The sequence below is a fragment of the Papio anubis genome, chromosome 12 (genome assembly GCF_008728515.1).
Source record: "Papio anubis isolate 15944 chromosome 12, Panubis1.0, whole genome shotgun sequence".
NCBI lineage: Eukaryota > Metazoa > Chordata > Mammalia > Primates > Cercopithecidae > Papio > Papio anubis.
Genome location: NC_044987.1, coordinates 67,821,555 through 67,844,086, shown reverse-complemented (window position 1 = coordinate 67,844,086; position 22,532 = coordinate 67,821,555). Strand labels below are relative to the sequence as shown.

At 38.7% G+C, this 22,532-nt stretch overlaps 1 protein-coding gene and 1 pseudogene across 7 annotated transcripts in view; one reads left to right on the top strand and one right to left on the bottom strand.

The window, feature by feature from the left end:
* STK33 (serine/threonine kinase 33) overlaps window positions 1–22,532 on the top strand; it is a 248,774-nt gene that overhangs the window by 118,613 nt on the left and 107,629 nt on the right. The window lies entirely within an intron of this gene.
* On the bottom strand, window positions 15,147–16,616 carry LOC101018106 (annotated as a pseudogene). Its single transcript, XR_642982.4, has one exon. The product of XR_642982.4 is annotated as a DDB1- and CUL4-associated factor 13 pseudogene (transcript).

The window sequence follows — 22,532 nt, the reverse complement described above, 5'->3', positions numbered from 1 at the left end:
ATTGTATGTATATACCATCTTTTCTTTATTCATCAGCTGATGGGCATTTTTGCAACTTATTCATCAGCTGATGGGTTGTTTGCAACTTTTTGGCTATTATGAATAATGCTGCTGTGGACATTTGTGTACATTTTTGCGTGAACATGTTTTCAATTATCTTGAGTCTAAGAGTAGAATTGCTGGATCATATGGTAGATCTGTGTTTTACTTTTTGAGGGAATCCCAAACTGTTTTCTGACTCTACCATTTTACATTCCCACCAGCAGTATATGGAGGTTCTAGTTTCTCCACATCTCTTTATATCCTCTCCAGCACTTGTTATTTTATTATTTTTTACTATAGCTATCCTAGTGAATGTGAAGTGATATCTCATGCTTTTGATTTGCATTTTCTTGATGACTAATGATGCTGAACATCTTTTCTTTTTTTTTCTTTTATTTATTTATTATTATTATTATTATACTTTAAGTTCTAGGGCACATGTGCATAACGTGCAGGTTTGTTACATATGTATACTTGTGCCATGTTGGTGTGCTGCACCCATCAACTCGTCAGCATCAACTCGTCATTTACATCAGGTATAACTCCCAATGCAATCCCTCCCCCCTCCCCCCTCCCCATGATAGGCCCCGGTGTGTGATGTGCTGAACATCTTTTCATGTGATTATTGGCCATTTGTGTATTTTCTTTGGGAAAATTTATTCAAATTCTTTGCCCATTTTAAAATTGGGTTGTCATTTTATTCTTGAGTTGTAAGAATTCTTTATATGTTCTTGATAGTAGACTCTCATTAGCTGTATGATTTGCAAATATTTTCTCCAAGTCTGTGGGTAATTTTTTTTCACTTTCTGGATAGTGTCCTTTAAAGCACAAATGTTTCTTGTTTTGAAGTCCATGTATCTATTTTTTCTTTGGTTGCTCATGCTTTAGGTGTAATATCTGAGAAATTGTTGCCTAATCTAACATCACAAACATTTACCTCTGTGTTTTCTTCTAGAAGTTTTATAGTTTTAGCCCTTACAATTAGGTCTTTGATCTATTTTGAGTTAAGTTTTGTACATGGCGTGAGATATGGGTCCACATTTATTCTTTTGTGTGTAGATATCCAGTTGTCCCAGCACCATTTGTTGAAAAGACTGTTCTTTCCTCACTGAATTGTCTTGGTACCCTTGTCTTGCTACCGTTGTCGAAAATCAATTAGTCAGTTGTTTTTTACATGTATATAGTCTTATTTCTGGACTCTCAATTCTGTCCTATTGATCTATGTGTCTATTGTAGGCCAGTACCACAGTGTTTGAATTACTATAGTTTTGAAGTAAGCTTAAAATAATTAAGTACGAGTCCTGCAACTTTGTTCTTTTTCAAGATTGTTTTTGCTATTGTAAATTCTTGCATTTTCATATGAACTTTACAGTTACCCTGTCAATTTCTACAAATAGGTAGTTGGAATTTCAATAGGGATTGCATTGAATTGGTAGATCAATTTGGGGAGTATTGAGGCTTCCAATACATGAAGAGAAAATGTGTTTCCATTTGTTCTTTAATTCCTTTCAATGAAGTTTTCTGGTTTCTGCCAATGGCCCGGTAGATTGGTGGTGTCTATGTTGAAGTCTTGCACTTATTCTGTTCTGCACATGCCTCAATAGCAAAATATATTCGCTGCTTGTTTTTGATTTTTAATTTATTTATTATTATTATACTTTAAAGTTGTAGGGTACATGTGCCATAGCGTGCAGGTTGTTACATATGTATACTTGTGCCATGTTGGTCTGCTTATGTCGTCATTTTACATCCAGGTATAACTCCCTGCAATCCCTCCCCCCCTCCCATGATAGGCCCGGTTATTGATGTTCCCCTTCCCTGGAGTCAAGTGATCATTGTTCGGTTACCTATGGTGAGAACATCGCGGTGTTTGAGTTTTTCTGTTCTTGTGATAGTTTGCTAAGAATGATGGTTTCCAGCTGCATCCTTAATCTACAAAGGGACGCAAGCTACATCCTTTTTATGCATAGTATTCATGGTGTATATGTGCCACATTTTCTTAATCAGTCTGTCACTGATGGACATTTTGGGTTGGTTCAAGTCTTTGCTATTGTGAATAGTGCTGCAATAAACATGCGATGGTGCATGTCTTTATGGCAGCATATTTATAATCAACTGGTATATCCCAATGTGTGAAATGGGATGGCTTCAAGATCATATGGTACGCATCTGGTTCTAGATCGCCAGGAATCGCCATACTGTTTTCAATGGTTGAACTAGTTTACAATCCACCAACAGTGTAAAAGTGTTCCTATTTCTCACATCCTCTCCAGCACCTGTTCCTGACTTTTTAATATGATAAATACATTCCTTTGTGAGATGCGACATCTCAGTTTCTCTCCCAAGACAATCCTAAGTATATTCTTTTTATACTATTGGATTGTTTACTTCATTTCATTTTCAGATTGTTCGTTGTGAATGTGTAGAAATACAACTGATTTTTTATATGTTGATCTTCTATAACCTTGCTAAACTCATTTATTAGCTTGTATGTGTGTGTATGTGTGTTGGGGGGGTGTTTGTGTGTATGTTTGTATTCCTTAGGATTTTCTACATACAGGATCATGTCACTTTGCAAATAAAGATAATATTTTCCTTCTTCCGTTATAATCTGGATGCAGTTTATTTTACTTTCTTGTTTGATTGCCCTGTAGTGTAGAACCTCCAGTACAATCTTAAATAGAAATGGTGAAAGTAGATATTCTTGTCTTATTCCTGATTTTAGAGGAAAACTTTCAATCTTTCACCATTAAGTATGATGTTACTTATGTTTTTTTTTAAATTCTATTTTAAGTTCTGGGGTACATGTGCAGAACGTGTAGGTTTGTTACGTAGGTATACACGTGCCATGGTGGTTTGCTGCACCTATCAACCCATCATCTACATTAGGTATTTCTCCTAATGCTATCCCTCCCCTAGCTCCCCACTCCCCAACAGGCCCCAGTGTGTGATTTTCCCCTGCCTGTGTCCATGTGTTCTCATTGTTCAGCTCCCACTTATGAGTGAGAACATGCGGTGTTTGGTTTTCCGTTCCTGTATTAGTTTGGTGAGAATGATGGTTTCCAGCTTCATCCATGTCCCTGCAAAGGACATGAACTCATCCTTTTTTAATGGCTGTATAGTATTCCATGGTGTATATGTGCCACATTTTCTTTATCCAGTCTGTCATTGATGGGCATTTGGGTTGGTTCCAAGTTTTTGCTATTGTGAATAGTGCCACAATAAATATAAGTGTGCATGTGTCTTTATAGTAGAATGATTTATAATCCTTTGGGTATATAACCAGTAATGGGATTGCTGGGTCAAATGATATTTCTAGTGCTAGATCCTTGAGGAATCGCCACACTGCCTTCCACAATGGTTAGACTAATTTACCTCCACCAACAGTGTAAAAGCATTCTATTCCTCCACATCCTCTCAGTATCTGTTGTTTCCTGACTTTTAATGATTGCCATTCTAGCTGTTGAGATGGTATCTCATTTGTGGTTTTTTAAATTTATTTATTATTATTATACTTTAAGTTGTAGGGTACATGTGTATGCAGGTTTAATTACATATATACTTGTGCCATGTTGGTCTGCTGCACCCATCAACTCGTCATTTACATCAGGTATAATTCCCAATGCAATCCCTCCCCTCCCCTCATGGTAGGCCCCGGTGTGTGATGTTCCCTTCTGAGTCAAGTGATCTCATTGTTCAGTTCCACCTATGAGTGAGAACTTGTCACGGTGTTTGGTTTTTCTGTTCTTGTGATGGTTGCTAAGAATGATGGTTTCCAGCTCATCCATGTCCCTACAAAGGGCATAAACTCATCCTTTTATGGCTGCATAATTATTCCATAGGGTGTATGTGCCACATTTTCTTAATCAATCTGTGTCACTGATGGACATTTGGGTTGATTCCAAGTCTTTGCTATTGTGGTGCTGCAATAAACATGCGTGTGCATGTGTCTTTAGCAGCATAATTTATAATCCCTTGGGTATATCTGTGTGGGATAAGCTGGGTCATATGGTACATCTAGTTCTAGATCCTTGAGGAATCGCCATACTGATTTTCTCCACCAATGGTTGAACTAGTTTACAATCCCACCAACAGTGTAAAAGTGTTCTTATTTCTCACATCCTCTCCAAGCACCTGTTGTTCCTGACTTTTTAATGATGCATGCATTCACTAAGATTGCAGATAAGGTATCTCGGTAGTTTTGATTTGCATTTCTCTGTTAAGCCAGTGATGAGCATTTTTCATATGTCTGTTGGCTGTATGAATGTCTTCTTTTTGAGGAAATGTCTGTTCATATCTTTGTCCACTTTTGATGGGGTTGTTTGTTTTCTTGTAAATTTGTTTGAGTTCTTTGTGGGTTCTGGATATTAGCCCTTTGTCGGATAGGTAGATTGCAAAATTTTTCTCCCATTCTGTAGGTTGCCTGTTCCTCTGATGGTAGTTTCTTTTGCTGTGCAGAAGCTCTTTAGTTCTAATTAGATCCCATTTGTCAATTTTGGCTTTGTTGCCGTTGCTTTGGTGTTTTGGGCAAAGTCTTTGCCCATGCCTATGTCCTGAATGGTACTACCCCTAGGTTTTCCTCTGGGATTTTTATGGTGTGGGTCTAACATTTTAAGTCTCTAATCCATCTTGAATTGTTCGATATATGGGGAGTAAGGAAAGGATCCAGTTTCAGCTTTCTACTTATGGCTGTAATTTTCCCACAGCACCATTTATTATTAAAATAGGAATCCTTTCCGCATTTTCTTGTTTTTCTCAGGTTTGTCAAAAGATCAGATGGCTGTAGATGTTGGTATTATTTCTAAGGACTCTGTTCTGTTCCATTCCAGTCTATGTTTGTTCCAGTACCATATGATTTTTTGGTTACTGTAGCCTTGTGAAATGGATTTGAAATCGGGTAGCGTGATGCCTCCAGCTTTGTTCTTTTGACTTACAGGATTGTCTTGGAGATGCGGAGCTCTTTTGGTTCCATGAACTTTGGCTGGTTTCAATTCTGTGAAGAAACTCATTGGTAGCTTGATGGGATGATGGCATTGAATCTATAAATTACCTTGGGCAGTATGGCCATTTCTACGATAATGATTCTTCCTGTCAGGCATGGTATGTTCTTCCATTTGTTAACAGTCAGGACCCTCAGCTGTAGGTCTCTGTTGGAGATTGCTTGAGGATTACTCCAATTTGTTTGCCTGGGTATCAGCGAAGAGGCTGCAGAGATAGAATATTTCCTGAACAGCGGGGTGTGCCTGTCTGATTCGCTTTGGAGAGCTTCATCTCGAGGTGTACTCACCCTGTGTGAGGGTGTGGGGTGAACTGCCCTAGTGGGATGTGTCTCCCAGTTACTCGGGGGTCAGGGACCCACTTGGAGGCAGGCAGTCTGTCCGTTCTCAGATCTCAACCTCCATTGTTCAGGAGATCCACTGCTCTCTTCAAAGCTGTCAGACAAGGTGGTTCTGCTGCGTCTGCTGGGAAGCTTCTGCTGCTTTTGTTGTTGTTGTTGTTTGTTGTGTGGCGTGCCCTGTCCCCAGGGTGGAGTCTGAGAGACAGGCGGAGGTTTCCTTGAGAGTTGCTGTGAGGCTCCACCCATTCGAGAGAGCTTCCCAGTGGCTTTGTTTACCCTACTTAAGCCTCAGCAATGGCAGAACCCTCCCAGCCTGCAGCTGCTGCGCGCGGTGAGTCCTGAACTGCTGTGCTGGCAATGAGGGGTCTCCGTGGTGCGACCCACTCCGGCCAAGGTGTGGGATATGATCTCCTGTGGTGTGCCTGTTTGCTTAAAGCGCAATATTGGGGTGGGAGTTACCCGATTTTCAAGGTGTTGTGTGTCTCAGTTCCCTGGCTAGGAAAGGTTCCCTTCCCCTTGCGGCTTTCCGGGTGAAGGCGTGCCTGCATGCCTGCTGCAGCTTCGCTGGTGGGGCTGCAGCTGACCAGCACCGATCGTCAGCCTCTGAGTGAGATGAACCCAGTACCTCAGTTGAAAATGCGAAATCACCCGGTCTTCTGGTGTGGCTGGCGCACTGGGGTTGGGCTGCAAGGCTGTTCTGGCCAGGCCATCTTGCGCCCCCTCATTGTGGTTTTGATTTGCATTTCTCTGTGACCAGTGATGACGTTTTCATATGTTTGTTGGCTGCAAATGTCCTCTTTTGAAGTGTCTGTTCATATCCTTTGCTCACTTTTTTTGATGGGGTTGTTTTTGTCTTGTAAATTTAAGTTCTTTAGCCAGATTCTGGATATTAACCTTTGTCAGATGGGTACATTGCAAAAATTTTCTCCCATTCTGTGTGGGTTGCCTGTTCACTCTGATGATAGTTTCTTTTTGCTGTTTTAGAAGCTCTTTAGTTATAGATCCCCATTTGTCAATTTTGGCTTTTGTTGCCATTGCTTTTTTGGTGTTTTAGTCATGAAGTCTTTGCCCATGCCTATGTCTTTGAATGGTATTGGCTAGGTTTTCTTCTAGAGTTTTTATGGTTTTAGGTCTAACATTTAAGTCTTTAATCCATCTCGAGTTAATTTTATAAGATTGTAAGGAGGTCATTTTCAGTTTCTGCATATAGCTAGCCAGTTTTCCCAACTTACCATTTATTAAATAGGGAATCCTTTCCCCATTGCTGTTTTTGTCAGGTTTGTCAAAGATCAGATGGTTGTAGATGTGTGGTGTTATTTCTGAGGCCTCTGTTCTGTTCAGTTGGTCTATATATCTGTTTTGGTATTAGTACCAGGCTGTTTTGGTTACTGTAGCCTTGTAGTATAGTTTGAAGTCAGATAGTGTGATGCCTCCAGCTTTGTTCTTTTTGCTTAGGAATTGTCTTAGGTTTGCAGGCTCTTTTTTGGTTCCATATGAAATTCAAAGTAGTTTTTTTTTTCCAATTCTGTGAAGAAAATCAGTGGTAGCTTGATGGGGATAGCGCTGAATCTATAAATTACTTTGGGCAGTATGGCTTTTTCATAATATTGATTCTTCCGATCCATGAGCATGGAATGTTTTTTCATTTATTTGTGTCCTCTCATTTCCTTGAGCAGTGGTTTGTAGTTCTCCTTGAAGAGGTCCTTCGCATCCCTTGTAAGTTGGATTCCTAGGTATTTGATTCTCTTTGTAGCCATTGTGAATGGGAGTTCACTCATGATTTGGCTCTCTGTTTGTCTGTTATTGGTGTATAGGAATGCTTGGGTTTTTAATAGATGACTTTTATCAGTTTGAGGAAGTTCCCCACTATTGCTTGTTTGCTGAGTGCTTTTTTCTTTTAAAATTACAATAGGTTATTGGTTTTTGCCAAATGTTTTTTCTGCATGTATCAAAATGATCATATGTCTATTTTACCATTTATTGTATTAATAATGTGTTGGATTATTGCATTAATATAGTATACTACATTTATTTTTATTTGTTGAACCTACCTTGTATTTCTGAGATCAGTTCCACTTGGTCTTAGTGTGTATCCTTTTTATATGCTGCTGAATTCAGTTGGCTAGTATTTTGTTGAGGACTTTTGCGTTTATACTCACAAGGGAAATTGGTCTATAAAAGTTGTGTGTGTGTGTGATGTCTTTGACTGGTTTTGGTATCACTGTAGTACTGGCCTCAGTCTAATCACTTTATTTTTGAAAGGTAGTTTTGCTGGATTTAGAATTCTTGGTTGTTAGGTTGTTTGCTTTTTCCTTTCAGAACTTTGAATATATTGGCCACATGTGGTGGCTCATGCCTGTAATCCCAGTACTTTGGGAGGCCAAGGCAGGCAGATCACTTGAGTCCAGGTGTTCGAGACCAGCCTGGGCAATATGGTGAGTCCTCATCTCTACAAAAATTAGCTGGACATGGTGGCATGTGCCTGTAGTCCCAGCTACTCAGGAGGCTGAGGTAAGAGGATCACTTGATCCCAGAGAGGTCGAGGCTGCAGTGAGCTGTGATTATGCTACTACACTCCAGCCTGGGTGACATAGTTGGACCCTGTCTCAAGAAAAAGAAAAAGAAAGAACTTTGAACATATCATCCAATTTCCTTCTGGCCTCCATGGTTTCTGTTGACAATTTAGGTGTTAATCTTTTGGAGGATATTGAGGATCCCTTGTATGTGATGAGTTGCTTCTCTCTCACTGCTTTCAAGATTCTCTTTGATTTTGGTTTTTGACAGTTTGAATAATATGTGTCTAGGTATGATCTTTTTGAGTTTATCCCACTCAGAGTTTTTTTGAGCTTCTTGGATGTGCAGACTAATGTTTTTCACTAAATGTAGAAATTTTTAGCCATTATTTCTTCAAGTATTATTTCTTCCCCTTTATGTTTCTTCTCTCCCTTGGGTTATGCATATGTTGATACATTGATGGCATCCCACAAATGTCTCTGAATCTATGTTTTTATTTATTTTTTGTAATATGTGGAATTATTATAATGAGTATCAATAACATACAAAAATAAGAAATATTGATAATTTTGTATGCTATACAAAACTATTCATACATGATTAGAAGTCAATGCTTCCTATAAAAACTGACATGGTAAAAGTAATTACTTGTTTCCTTAATTTGGGGGATGCTACCTAACATCAAAAAAATGAAATATCACACAGGCTTATTTTAAAAAAATAATTTTTATATGATTGTCCCATCCTAGAGGCAAGATCAGACTTAATTAACATCAGTAGAGATTCTTTAAACACATTACATTTTATAAAGCACCTTCTGGGTGACATTATTTGCTATTATACGAGACAGACGGGGAATAAACTAAATTCAAGTCTTAACAGAAGCACCAGCAATTAAAATTGTTTTCAAATAATTTACAAATACATGTACTGCATAAATTCATTTTTTGCACACAATACACAGCATTAGAATTATAAGAAAGACAAAGTGTGTGGCAAAGTTAAATTAGAGGATAATTGCAGTTGTTTGTGAGTGTTCCTTCCCTCTATAATTTGCATATGGTCATATACGTGGGATTTCTTTCAGCAATCTCCTAAAAAATCAAGTTTACTTCTTTTTTTTTTTGTCCTTCCTTTTTCTTTTCTTTCTTTTCTTTTTTATCCAAAAAGTTTTTTAAAATTATACTTTAAGTTCTAGGGTACGTGTGTACAACATGTAGGTTTGTTACATAGGTATGCGTGAGCCATGTTGGTTTGCTGCACCCATTAACTCGTCATTTACATTAGGTATGTCTCCTAACGCTATCCCTCCCCCAACCCCTCACTCCACGACAGGCCCTGGTATGTGATGTTCCCCGCCCTGTGTCCAAGTGTTCTCATTGTTCAGTTCCCACCTATGAGTGAGAACATATGGTGTTTGGTTTTCTGTCCTTGTGATAGTTTGCTGAGAATGATGGTTTTCAGCTTCATCCATGTCCCTGCAAAGGACATGAACTCATCCTTTTTTATGGCTGCATAGTATTCCATGGTATGTATGTGCCACATTTTCTTAATCCAGTCTATCATTAATGGAATTTGGCCTGGTTCCAAGTCTTTGCCATTGTGAACAGTGCCACAATAAACATACATGTGCATATGTCTTTATAGTAGATTGATTTATAATCCTTTGGGTATATAACCAGTAATGGGATTGCTGGGTCAAATGGTATTTCTAGTGCTAGATCCTTGAGGAATCGCCACACTGTCTTCCACAATGGTTGAACTAATTTACACTCCCACCAACAGTGTAAAAGCATTCCTATTTCTCCACATCCTCTCCAGTATCTGTTGTTCCTGACTTTTGTGATTGCCATTCCTAGCTGGGTGAGATGAGGTATCTCATTAATGGTTTTGATTTGCATTTCTCAATGACCAGTGATGATGAGATTTTTCATATGTTGTTGGCTGCCTAAGTAATGGCCTCTTTTGAGAAGTGTCTATTGTTGTTATATCCTTTGCTCACACTTTTGATGAGGGTTGTTTGTCTTGTAAATTTAAGTTCTTTGTAGATTCTGGATATTAGCGCATGGATGGGTACATTGCAAAAATTTTCTCTCCCATTCTGTAGGTTGCCTGTTCCTCTGATGATAGTTTCTTTTGCTGTGCAGAAGCTTTTGATTAATTAGATCCCATTTGTCATTTTGTTTTTGCCATTGCTTTTTAGTGTTTTTAGTCATGAAGTCTTGCACATGCCTATATCCTAGATAATTATTAGCTAGGTTTTCCTAGAATTTTTATGGTTTTAGGTCTAACATTTAAGTCTTTATCCATCTTAGGGATAATTTTGTATAACACATAAAGAAGGGATCCAGTTTCATCTTTCTACAAATGGCTAGCCAGTTTTCCCAGCACCATTTATTAAATAGGGAATCCTTTTTCCCGGTATTTTTTCTGTCAGGTTTGTCAGATCAGATGGTTGTAGATGTGAGGTATTATTTCTGAGGACTCTGTTCTGTTCCATTGTGGTCTATATCTCTGTTTTGGTACCAGTACCATGTTTTGGTTACTGTATGTACTATACTGTAGTATAGTTTGAGAAGTCAGATAGTGTGATACTTCCAGCTTTGTTCTTTTTGCTTAGGATTGTCTTGGCAATGGTAGACTTTTTGAGTTCCATATGAACTTTAAAGTAGTTTTTCAATTCTGTGAAGAGAAAGTCATTGGTAGCTTGATGGGGAATTAATTGAATGTATAAAATTACCTTGGGCAGTATGGCCATTTTCACAATATTGATTCTTCCTATCCATGAGCATGGAATGATCTTCCATTTGTTTGTGTCCTCCTTTATTTCGTTGAGCAGTGGTTTGTAGTTCTCCTTTGAGAGGTCCTTCGCATCCCTTGTAAGTTGGATTCCTAGGTATTTTATTCTCTTGGAAGCAATTGTGAATGGGAGTTCAGTCATGATTTGGCTCTCTGTTTGTGTGTTATTGGTATATAAGAATGCTTGTGATTTTTGCACACTGATTTTGTATCCTGAGACTTTGCTGAAATTGCTTATCAGCTTAAGGAGATTTTGGGCTGAGACTATGGGGTTTTCTAAATATACAATCATGTCATCTACAAACAAGGACAATTTGACTTCCTCTTTTCCTAACTGAATACTCATTTCTTTCTCTTGCCTGATTACTCTGGCCAGAACTTCCAATACTATGTTGAATAGGAGTGGTGGCCTGTCTTGTGCAGGTTTTCAAAGGGAATGCTTCCAGTTTTTCTGCATTCAGTATGATATTGGCTGTGGGTTTGTCATAAATAGCTCTTATTATTTTGAGATATGTTCTATGAATACCTAGTTTACTGAGTGTTTTTAGCATGAAGGGCTGTTGCATTTTGTCAAAGACCTTTTCTGCATCTATTAAGATAATCATGTGGTTTTTGTCATTGGTTCTGTTTATGTGATAGATTACATTTATTGATTTGCATATGAACCAGGCTTGCATCCCTGGGATGAAGCCGACTTGATCATGGTGCATAAGCTTTTTGATGTGCTGCTGGATTCCATTTGCCAGTATTTTATTGAGGACTTTAGCATTGATATTCATCAGGGATATTGGTCTAAAATTCTCATTTTTTTGTTGTGTGCCTGCCAGGCTTTGGTATCAGGATTATGCTGGCCTCATAAAATGAGTTAGGGAGGATTCTCTCTTTTTCTGTTGAATGAAATAGTTTCAGAAGGAATGGTACCAGCTCCTCTTCGTACCTCTGGTAGAATTCAGCTGTGAATCCGTCTGGTCCTGGACATTTTTTGGTTGGTAGGCTATTTATTATTGCCTCAATTTCAGAGCCTATTATTGGTCTATTCAGAGATTCAACTTCTTCCTGGTTTAGTCTTGGGAGGGTATACGTGTCCAGGAATTTATCAATTTCTTCTAGGTTTTCTAGTTTATTTGCATAGAGGTGTTTATAGTGTTCTCTGATGGTAGTTTGTATTTCTGTGGGATTGGTGGTGATATCCCTTTTATCATTTTTTATTGCATCTATTTGATTCTTCTCGCTTTTCTTCTTTATTAGTCTTACTAGCAGTCTATCAATTTTGTTGATCTTTTCAAAAAACCAGCTCTTGGATTCATTTATTTTTTTGAAGGGTTTTTTGTGTCTCTATCTCCTTCGGTTCTGCTCTGATCTTAGTTATTTCTTGCCTTCTGCTAGTTTTTGAATGTGTTTGCTCTTGCTTCTCTAGTTCTTTAAATTGTGATGTTAGGGTGTCAATTTTAGATCTCTCCTGCTTTCTCTTGTGGGCATTTAGTGCTATAAATTTCCCTCTACACACTGCTTTAAATGTGTCCCAGAGATTCTGGTATGTTGTGTCCTTATTCTCATTGGTTTCAAAGAACATGTTTATTTCTGCCTTCATTTCGTTATTTACCCAGTAGTCATTCAGAAGTAAGTTCTTCAGTTTCTATGTACTTTTGTGGTTTTGAGTGAGTTTCTTAATCCTGACTTCTAATTTGATTGCTCTATGGTCTGAGAGACAGTTTGTTGTGATTTCTGTTTTTTACGTTGTCTGAGGAGTGCTTTACTTCCAACTATGTGGTCAATTTTGGAATAAGAGCAATGTGGTACTGAGAAGAATGTATATTCTGTTGATTTGGGGTGGAAAGTTCTATAGATGTCTATTAGGTCGGCTTGGTGCAGAGCTGATTTGAAGTCCTGGGTATCCTTGTTAACCTTCTGTCTCGTTGATCTGTCTACTATTGACAGTAGGGTGTTAAAGTCTCCCATTATTATTGTATGGGAGTCTAAGTCTCTTTGTAAGTCTCTAAGGACTTGCTTGATGAATCTGGGTGCTCCTGTATTGGGTGCATATATATTTAGGATAGTTAGCTCTTCTTGTTGAATTGATCCCTTTACCCTTATGTAATGGCCTTCTTTGTCTCTTTTGATCTTTGTTGGTTTAAAGTCTGTTTTATCAGCATCTAGGATTGCACCCCCTGCTTTTTTTTTTTTTTTCCCCATTTGCTTGGTAGATCTTCCTCCATCCCTTTTTTAGAGCCTATATGTGTCTCTGTGTGTGAGATGGGTCTCCTGAATACACCTGAATACAGCACACTGATGGGTCTTGACTCTTTATCCAATGTGCCAGTCTGTATCTTTTAATTGGGGCATTTTAGCCCATTTACATTTAAGGTTAATATTGTTATGTATGAATTTGATCCTGTCATTATGATTGTAGCTGGTTATTTTGCCTGTTAGTTGATGCAGTTTCTTACTAGCATCGATGGTCTTTACAATTTGGCATGTTTTTGCAGTGGTTGGTACCGGTTGTTCCTTTCCATGTTTAGTGCTTTGCCTTCAGGAGCTCTTGTAGGGCAGGCCTGGTGGTGACAAAATCTCTCAGCATTTGCTTGTCTGTAAAGGATTTTATTTCTCCTTCACTTATGAAACTTAGTTGGCTGGATATGAAATTCTGGGTTGAAAATTCTTTTAAGAATGTTGAATATTGGACCCCATTCTCGTCTGGCTTGTAGAGTTTCTGCTGAGAGATCTGCTGTTAGTCTGATGGGCTTCCCTTTTTGGGTAATGTGACTTTTCTCTCTGGCTGCCCTTAACATTGTTTTCCTTCATTTCAACCTTGGTGAGTCTGACAGTTATGTGTCTTGAGATTGCTCTTCTCAAGGAGTATCTTTGTGGTATTCTCTGTATTTCCTGAATTTGAATGTTGGCCTGCCTTGCTAGGTTGGGGAAGTTCTCCTGGATAATATCCTGAAGAGTGTTTTCCAACTTGGTTCCATTCACCCTGTCACTTTCAGGTACACCAATCAATCGTAGATTTGATCTTTTCACATAGTCCCATATTTCTTGGTGGCTTTGTTCGTTTCTTTTTACTCTTTTTTCTCTAAACTTCTCTTCTCGCTTTATTTCATTAATTTGATCTTCAATCACTGATATCCTTTCTTCCACTTGATAGAATTGGCTACTGAAGCTTGTGTATGCGTCACGTAGTTCTCGTGCCATGGATTTCAGCTCCATCAGGTCATTTAAGGTCTTCTCTACACTGTTTATTCTAGTTAGCCACTCGTCTAATCTTTTTTCAAGGTTTTTAGCTTCCTTGTGATGGGTTCAAACATCCTCCTTTAGCTCGGAGAAGTTTGTTATTACTGACCTTCTGAAGCATACTTCTGTCAACTTGTCAAAATCATTATTCATCCAGCTTTGTTCCATTACTGGCAAGAAGCTGTGATCCTTTAGAAGAAAAGAGGTGCTCTGGTTTTTAGAATTTTCAGCTTTTCTGCTCTGGTTTCTCCTCATCTTTGTGGTTTTAATCTACCTTTGGTCTTTGATGTTGGTGAGCTACAGATGGGATTTTGGTGTGGATATCTTTTTTGTTGATGTTGATGCTATTCTTTCTGTTTGTTAGTTCTCTTTCTAACAGTCAGATCCCTTAGCCGCAGGTGTGTTGGAGTTTGCTGGAGGTCTACTCCAGACCCTGTTTGCCTGAGTATCACCAGCGGAGGCTGCAGAACAACAAAGATTACAGAACAGTAAATATTGCTGCCTGATCCTTCCTCTGGAAGCTTTGTTCCAGAGGGTCACCCACCTGTATCAGGTGTCAGTCAGCCCCTTACTGGGAGGTGTCTTCCGGTTAGGCTACACGGGGTCAGGGACCCACTTGAGGAGGCAGTCTGTCCATTCTCAGAGCTCAAATGCTATGCTGGGAGAACCACTCCTCTCTTCACAACTGTGAGACAGGGACGTTTAAGTCTGCAGAAGTTTCTGCTGTCTTTTGTTCAGCTATGCCTTGCCCCCAGAGGTGGAGTCTACAGAGGCAGCAGGCCTCTCCCCATGCCAGGTTGCTGCCTTGCAGATTGATCATTGCTGTGCTAGCAGTGAGCAAGGCTCCATAGGCATAGGACCCACTGAGCCAGGCGGGGGATATAATCTCCTGGTGTGCCGTTTGCTAAGACCATTGGAAAAGCACAGTATTTAGGTGGGAGTGTCCTGTTTTTCCAGCTACAGTCTGTCACAGCTTCCCTTAGCTAGGAAAGGGAAATCCCTCGACCCCCGTGCTTGCCAGGTGAGGTGATGCCCTGCCGTGCTTCGGCTTACCCTCTGTGGGCTACACCCACTGTCCAACCGGTCCCAGTGAGATGAACCAGGTACCTCAGTTGGAAATGCAGAAATCACACGTCTTCTGCATTGATCACACTGGGAGCTATAGACAAGAGCTGTTCCTATTTGGCTATCTTGGAATGGGATCCTATGTATTTTTTTTTTTTCTAGTACCAGCACTTTTATTTGTAGAGTTCTCAAATCAAAAGTAACAAATAATTATACATCAGGATTGTTAGGAATACCAATTATTTTACAACTGCCACTATATGTTTCTTCTTCTCTGACACAATTGGCACAGATCCAGGCTTGCTGTGTTTAATACGATTCACTTCCTTTCGTTGACAAGCTTCTTTCATGATGCACTGTTCCTGAATCTGGCTGTAGATAGATTTTGGTAGATGTCGATGACGAGCTATATGTTTTATATGAAGATAATGCTGAAATTTCTCCTTCAATTTCTGGTTATAATCTTTGGCTGCTTTTTCTCGTGATGTAAGCACACCCAATTTTTCAGAAGCATTAGCTTTCCACAGGCGAATGTTCATTTCATCAGAGCCACACATAATATACTTGCTGTTGGAAGTCCATTTTACACAGATAACATGCTGCATTCTCTTTGTGTGATATACCTCCCTGCTTTGACTTTTGTCTACAGGAAAGATTCGAATAGATTTATCAAAACTAGCAGACACAAACTCCTTCCCAGTGGGAGAGTAATCCACATCAAGCACTGCAGATACATGATCCATATGGACCATTACAGGAGTGTCCAGTGCACACATATCAAAAGTATATAAGTTATAATCTTCATTTGCTGCTGTAAAAATGAAAACTTCCATAGGGTTCCAACAGATTGTATTTGTTCTCATATCTAAGATAACCTTTTTCAAAGGAGTAGCTTGCCTCATATCGTACAGTACTATATTCCTGTCAGATGCACAACTTCCCAAGAGAAAAGTCTCAACTGGGTTAAATTTAACACTACTTATACTGTCAAATCCCCAGGTCATTGAACATATAGGATTAGTTCTTTGTTCATCCCAAATGTCTACTTGCTGTCCACATGTGGCAAAAACAGCTTCTTTCCAGTGATGATCAATCCCAGTATAGACTGTCTTTCCTAATATCGTATGTAATGGCTCTTCCTCCTCTCCATAGCCTGGCCCATCCATTTTCCACTGCTTCACAGTTTTGTCATCACCAACAGTGAAAAAAGAATTCCCACAAAAGCGAGTACATATTCCTTGTACAAAGCCTTCATGTGCTTGTATTGTACGGATACAATTCCGCTGAGTCAGGTTCCAAATTCTAACCTCTCCATTGCATGCCCCAGAAAGGACAGTAGCCAGGTTCTTTGGATGCTTTGCCAAGCAATTGACTCCATCACGGTGACCATCCAGAGATGCAAGGAATGGTTTTGCAAATACTCGTTCCAGTTTGGTAGCATTTAAAGCTCTTACATATTCTCGTGGGACCTCAAAAGGATGTAAAGTAGGATCATAGTTTCTCGGAACTCTCTGTAAGTCCAACTTGGTTTCGCGGACATAATTGTCCGGATTCCGGCTCAGCATCTTCACCTTCATCTTGCTTGCTCCTACGGCCGGATTCCACGAGCTCTCCGGTACGAGTTCCCTGTATTTTTTTTTAAATTGTTTGCTTTTTGTCCCTCAAACTAGCTAATCTCAATTAATCAATCTTCAAGTTTACTATCTCTTCTGCCTGCTCAAAACTGCAGTTGAGCCACTCTAGTGAAGTTTTCATTTCAGTTATTATGCTTTTCAACTCCAGAATTGCTATTTAATTTTAAAAAATAGTTTATATATTACTAAGGTTTGAATGTGTCTCCCAGAAGTTTATGTGCTGGAAAGTTGTCATTGTAACGGTATTAAGAGGTAGGACCTTTAAGAGCTGATTAGGTCATAAGAGCTCTGCTCTCATGAGTATATTAATGCTATTATCATGGTTTATTTATTACAGCAGTGGGGCTCCTGATAAAAGGATGAGTTTGGCCTGATTTCCTTACTCTCTCTTGCATGCTTGCTCACCATGTTATGCCTTCCACCGTGAGATGATCTTCACCAGGTGCTAGTGCCATGCTCTTCGACTTCCTAGTCTCTAGAACCATGAGCCAAATAAACTTCTGTTCTTTAGAAATTATTCAGCCTGTGGTATTCTGTTATAGTCGCAGAAAATAGACTAAAACATATATGTTTATTGATCATCTTTATTGGTGGAATATAGTTATACCTTTATACTTTCTTTTAGTTCTTTTCTTTTTTCTTCTTTTTTTTGTGGGGGGGAGTGGGGATAGGTTCTTGCTCTGTCACCCAGGCTGGAGTGTAGCAGTGTGATCATAGCTCACTGAAACCTCAAACACCTGAGCTCAAGTAATCCTCCCACCTTAGTCTCCCAAGTTAGACCAGATGTGCATGCCACCATGCCTGGCTGATTCTTTGCGTTACTATAGATAGGGTCTAGCTGTGTTGCCAAGGGTGGTCTTGAACTCCTGGGATCAAACAATTCTTCCTCCTCAGCCTCCCAGAGTGCTGGGTTTATAGGCATGAGCCACCGTGCCCAGCCTCTTTTAGTTCTTTAGACATAGTTTCCTTCAGCACTTTGAACATATTTAAAACAGTTCATTTAAAGTCTTTGTCTAGTAAGTTCAACATTTGGGTCTCCTTAGGGCAGTTTCTACTGATTGCTTCGTTTTCCTTCTATATGGACCATGCTTGCTTGTTTTCTTTCCCATATCTCATAATTTTTTTGTTGAAAATTGGACATTTTAAATGTGGCAACTCTGGAAATTAGATACTTTCCCCTCTGCAGTGTGTTTTGTTGCTGCTGGTTGTAGTAGTAGTAATTTGAACTACTTGTCTGAAGACTATGATCTATATTGTTTGTGACCATGGAAGTCTCTACTCGTTTATCTTGGTGGTCAGCTAATGATTGGAAAAGATTTCTTCCAATGCCTAGAAGCAATAAATCACCCATTCTGAGCCGAGGAACTCTATGTGCATGTTGGGGTACACTTGCAGCACTAAGCAAGGTAGTTGACAACTTACCTTAGCCTTCATTTCCTGCTTGTACAGAGCTTCAAGGTCAGCCAGAAATGAGAGTTTAGGAGCTTCTGAAGTCTTTCCTGTGCATGCATATAGCCCTATGTGTGTGTGTAGCCTCCTAGATTCCCAGGAATATGTTGGAGTTTTTCAAAGCCCCTACAGAGATCTCATTTTGCAGCTTTTTCTTTTAAACTTTTTGGTTAGTCTATTGTTGCTCCAAGTGTTATCAACTGCCTTGGGCAACTGTAAAGTTAAAACACCTGCTTGTAATTATTTCCAACAATTACAAATCCCTGGGAAGGAGGCATTTTGTACTGGCAAGCCCTGAGTTAGGCCAAATACAGACTGACTTATAAGTGGGTTATTCCAGGGACCCACTAGATGGTAAAATAATGACAGTTCTTGGGAATGAATATTTGAAAGAGCCCTAGCTCCATTTTCCTTTCCCTGATAGCTGGTAAGCTGCACCAAGATTGTGGGTTGTTACTTTTCACGATTATTTTTATTGCGGAGACAGAGAGTCAGAGATGGGACTAAGGCAAGTTAAAATGCCACAAAACTTGTTGTTCCTACTGATATCCATTCATTCACACATGCTTTTTGGGTTACTGCAAGCCTTTAGTTAACATGTAGAGTTATGAAAAAGTTTATTCTGATTTTTTTTTTTTTTTTGCCATTTTTTCATTGCTTTTGTGGATGAGAAAAATTTTGGAGATTCTTAATCTGCCATTTTTGCTGATGGTATTCCACAGCTCAACTTTTAAATATAATTTTTTAGTCTTCGTCTTATTTGAAAATTTTGAGCCATTTGGCTTTTGACCAATCTTCCCTTCAAGAAATGACCTCCTTGCTGCCTTTATGGACACCCTTTCCGTTCTTTAGTCTTCAGTCCACTGAAGACTTCCTCTGATTATCCTTTAGAAATTAATATTACTCAGAATTCTGTTCTTGGCTCTCTTGTTTCCATTCTACATATCCTTCCTGGATGATCTCACCTATATGCATGACTTCAGTTGCCTTTTCTATGAAGTAACTCTCTTTCTCTCTCTCTCTTTTTTTTTTTTTTTGAGACCGGGTCTCACTGTGTCACTCAGGCTGGTGTCCAGTGGCATGATCACAGCTCACTACAGCCTCAACCTCCTGGGCTCAGGTGATCCTCCTATGTCAGCCTCCTGAGTAGCTGGGACTACAGGTGTGCCATCACGCCTAGCTAATTTTTGTACTTTTTGTAGAGATGGGGTCTTGCCATAGTGCCCTGACTGGTCTTAAACTCTTGGGCTCAAGCAGTCCACCAGCCTTTCCCTCCCAAAGTGCTAGGATTACAGTCATGAGCCACTGTGCCCAGCCTCTGTGAAATAACTCTTAAATTAATAGTTTCTACCTAGATTTCTCCTTATTTCTGGTCCTAAATATCCATTACCTCTTACAATTCCATTTTGGCATAATTAAGACAAAGCAAACTTAGCACATCCCAAACTGAACTGGTTATTTTACTCCAGATCTGTTCTTCCTCCTGTCTTTACTGTCTCAGTAAATGGCTGCCATGTCTCTCAGTTTTCAATGTATTGACTTTTCTCATACCCTCATCACGTCATAACTGATTAGTTACCATGTTTTACCACTATACATCTTATATATCGCTAGAATTTGTCTACTTTCCTCATTCCTGATTTTGCTTTTCTAGTTAAGGCCACAATTTCATCTTGCTTAAAACGATTGTAATGATTTCCTGTCTTCCCATCTCCTGGCTTGTCCTGCTGTCTGTACATTCTCTATACTGAAGGTAGAATGTGCTTTCCAAAAAGCACATTTTATTATGTCATTCTCTCACCTGATAAACAGTGACTAACAACATAAACACCATCTCTGCCTTCAGGGAGCTTTGAGTGTAGTGAAGGACACAAACAAGGAGGTGACCAAGTATAATTCAGAGTATGGTGTAGTAAGTGTACATAGGAGAGGCTGAGACTCAACCAAGACTCAAGATTTTAAGAGAATTTCAGAGGAGATGATGTCTAAGCTGAGATTTGCAGGAAGAGTAGGAATTATGCAGATAAAGAGAGGAATGGGAAAGAGTGTTCCAGGCTGAGTACACATAAGAAGGCCTAGATAAAGCACTGGATTCCAGGAAATGAAAGAAGTTCTGTATGTTGGCAAATTTTGTTAAGGAAGTAGTATGAGTTAAGCCTGAAGAATTAAGCTGAGACCGTATCACACAGGCTCCTGTATGTCATGTTAAGGGATCTACTTTAATGTCAGTGCTTTTGGGAGCCACTGAAGTGGTTTTTCTTGGGAAGAAATGTGATCAGATTTGCGTGTTAGAAATAGTATTCTGGCTAGAGTATGGAGAAAGCTTTGGATAATATGGCTTAGATGGAGTCAAGGTGGCCAGTTAGGAAACTCTTGCAGTAATCCAGGCAAGAGATGATAGTGGTGTGGGCTAGGATATGATATTTGGAATAGAGAAAACTGATTGATTTGAGAAGTGTTTTGGAAAAGAATGGACTTGTCAATATTGAATGTGGAAACTGAGGGAGAGGGAGAAGCTAAAGAAAATTGTTTGCATTATTTAGTTAATAAAGCTATCTATTTCAATAGTTATTTAGAATATAAAGCTATTATGTTTTCAAGTATGTACATATATTACTGACACGAAAGTAGTGTTTTGTAGTTTTCTTTGAAAAATTATGCCTGATGTAAGTGTAAAGACTTAAGCTCCACTAAGTAGACTTTACTGTTCATTTGGCAAAAGCTATACAGCCTAATGACTGAGTCAACTTATTTATTTCTGTGAACCTTGCCTTGTATTTCCTATTGAGATTCAGTGATTAAACTCTGGTCAACTTTGTAGTCAACTTTTTCTTTTCTGTTGTAAGCATAAAGCTACATAAAATCATTGCTATTAGTTTTCCCAGCTACACAAAGATGTTTCTACTCTGGACTTTTCACGATAAAGCAACCAGCTGAACATTTTTGCAATTTTCTGTTTGTAGTATAGTGGAATATCTGACTAAAGTCTTGCTGATTTTAGGTTCGGTTTGGCTTGGTCACTTTTTAATAAGACAAATTTATATCTACATAACTTTTGTTATCTGGTTAAAAAGTGTGCTTTGAAACAACATTCTTTGACTTTGAAGGCCTGTGTAAAAGTATATACTTTTATCACTAATACATGAAAAGAGAATCATTTATAATTTTTGCAGAAGAGGTCTGGAAACTCATATTTTTAGACTTTCATGTTCTTCTGCGTGGACTTTTTGGAAATAATGAACTTATAACCTCTACTTCCCAAATTATTCTGATATTTGTTAAATGGATATGTGGTTGGATACAGTATTGTTCAACAAAAATAGCTTTCAGTTTAATTTTAATCAGAATCATCAATATATTTTATTTTAGGAAATAAAGGAAAACAATATTATTTTTCAAATGTTACAGAAGACATTTTTAATCTTCATTTTTAAAAGGACATGATGATTTCCTTTTAGAAGAGAAAAATCCCTTGGCACCAAAAGAGAAATCCTCTCTCTTCTCAGTTGCCTTTAAAAATCTTGAACCTGTCAGTGAAATTGTATGATCTACTAATAACATGCCTAAGGCTTGTTGCCTTTTCTTGGGCAACAGAATCACCAATTGATGTGCTCTATCGATTTTAATCACATTGTTTTTATAGTTCCATTGCAAGGTTTCAAAAACTCACCAAATAAATAAATCTGTGGATACAGTTGCCTCCTTTCTCTGAAAACGTAATCATATGTATACTATTCCTTCTCAATCAGTTGTTAAGGTATAATATAGATGAGTAATTTTTATTTGATAGACTTTGGTCTTGGCTAAATTAGAATGTTCTCTTTGCTATTCAGAATTTACATATTTAAAATATACAGTTCTTATAAATGTGGTATCTGGGTGCCTTGTAGCATTCAGAATTTAGCTTGACAAGTTGCTTGTAGGCTATTTCATCAAGTCATTCCCTCTACAACTCAGCTGCAAACATCTAGAGCAAGCTCCCATAGGGTTGTATTTTAAGCTAGCTATGAGCTAATTATATGGCAGTTTGTATCTTAGAATCCATGTAGAACAATATTTGGAGCATTAGGTTGAGAGATTACGACTGCTAAAATAATTTTCTGATGCTATCATGCATCGGGTTTTGACAGAGTTGCACAACAGTAATAAAAGCCTCCATTTATTAGGAGCTTAAAACATATCAGGACTTTACATATGTGATACCTTATCCCTAAAACAAATATGCCATTCAGATATATATACACACCATCTATATATGTTGCGTATGTGGAGACTGAGACCAGGTAGGTTACTAGGTAGGAATTTGAGCGTTGGTCTGACAGTAAAGCTTGGGTTCTTTCTGCTTTAGCATGAGTACAAACATTTCGTTTTAAGTTTGTGTACATGAAAAATAGATGCAAAATTGTCTCAGAAGACTTCTGAGATTTTAATGTTCAATAACTGTTTAGAAACTTGAAGTC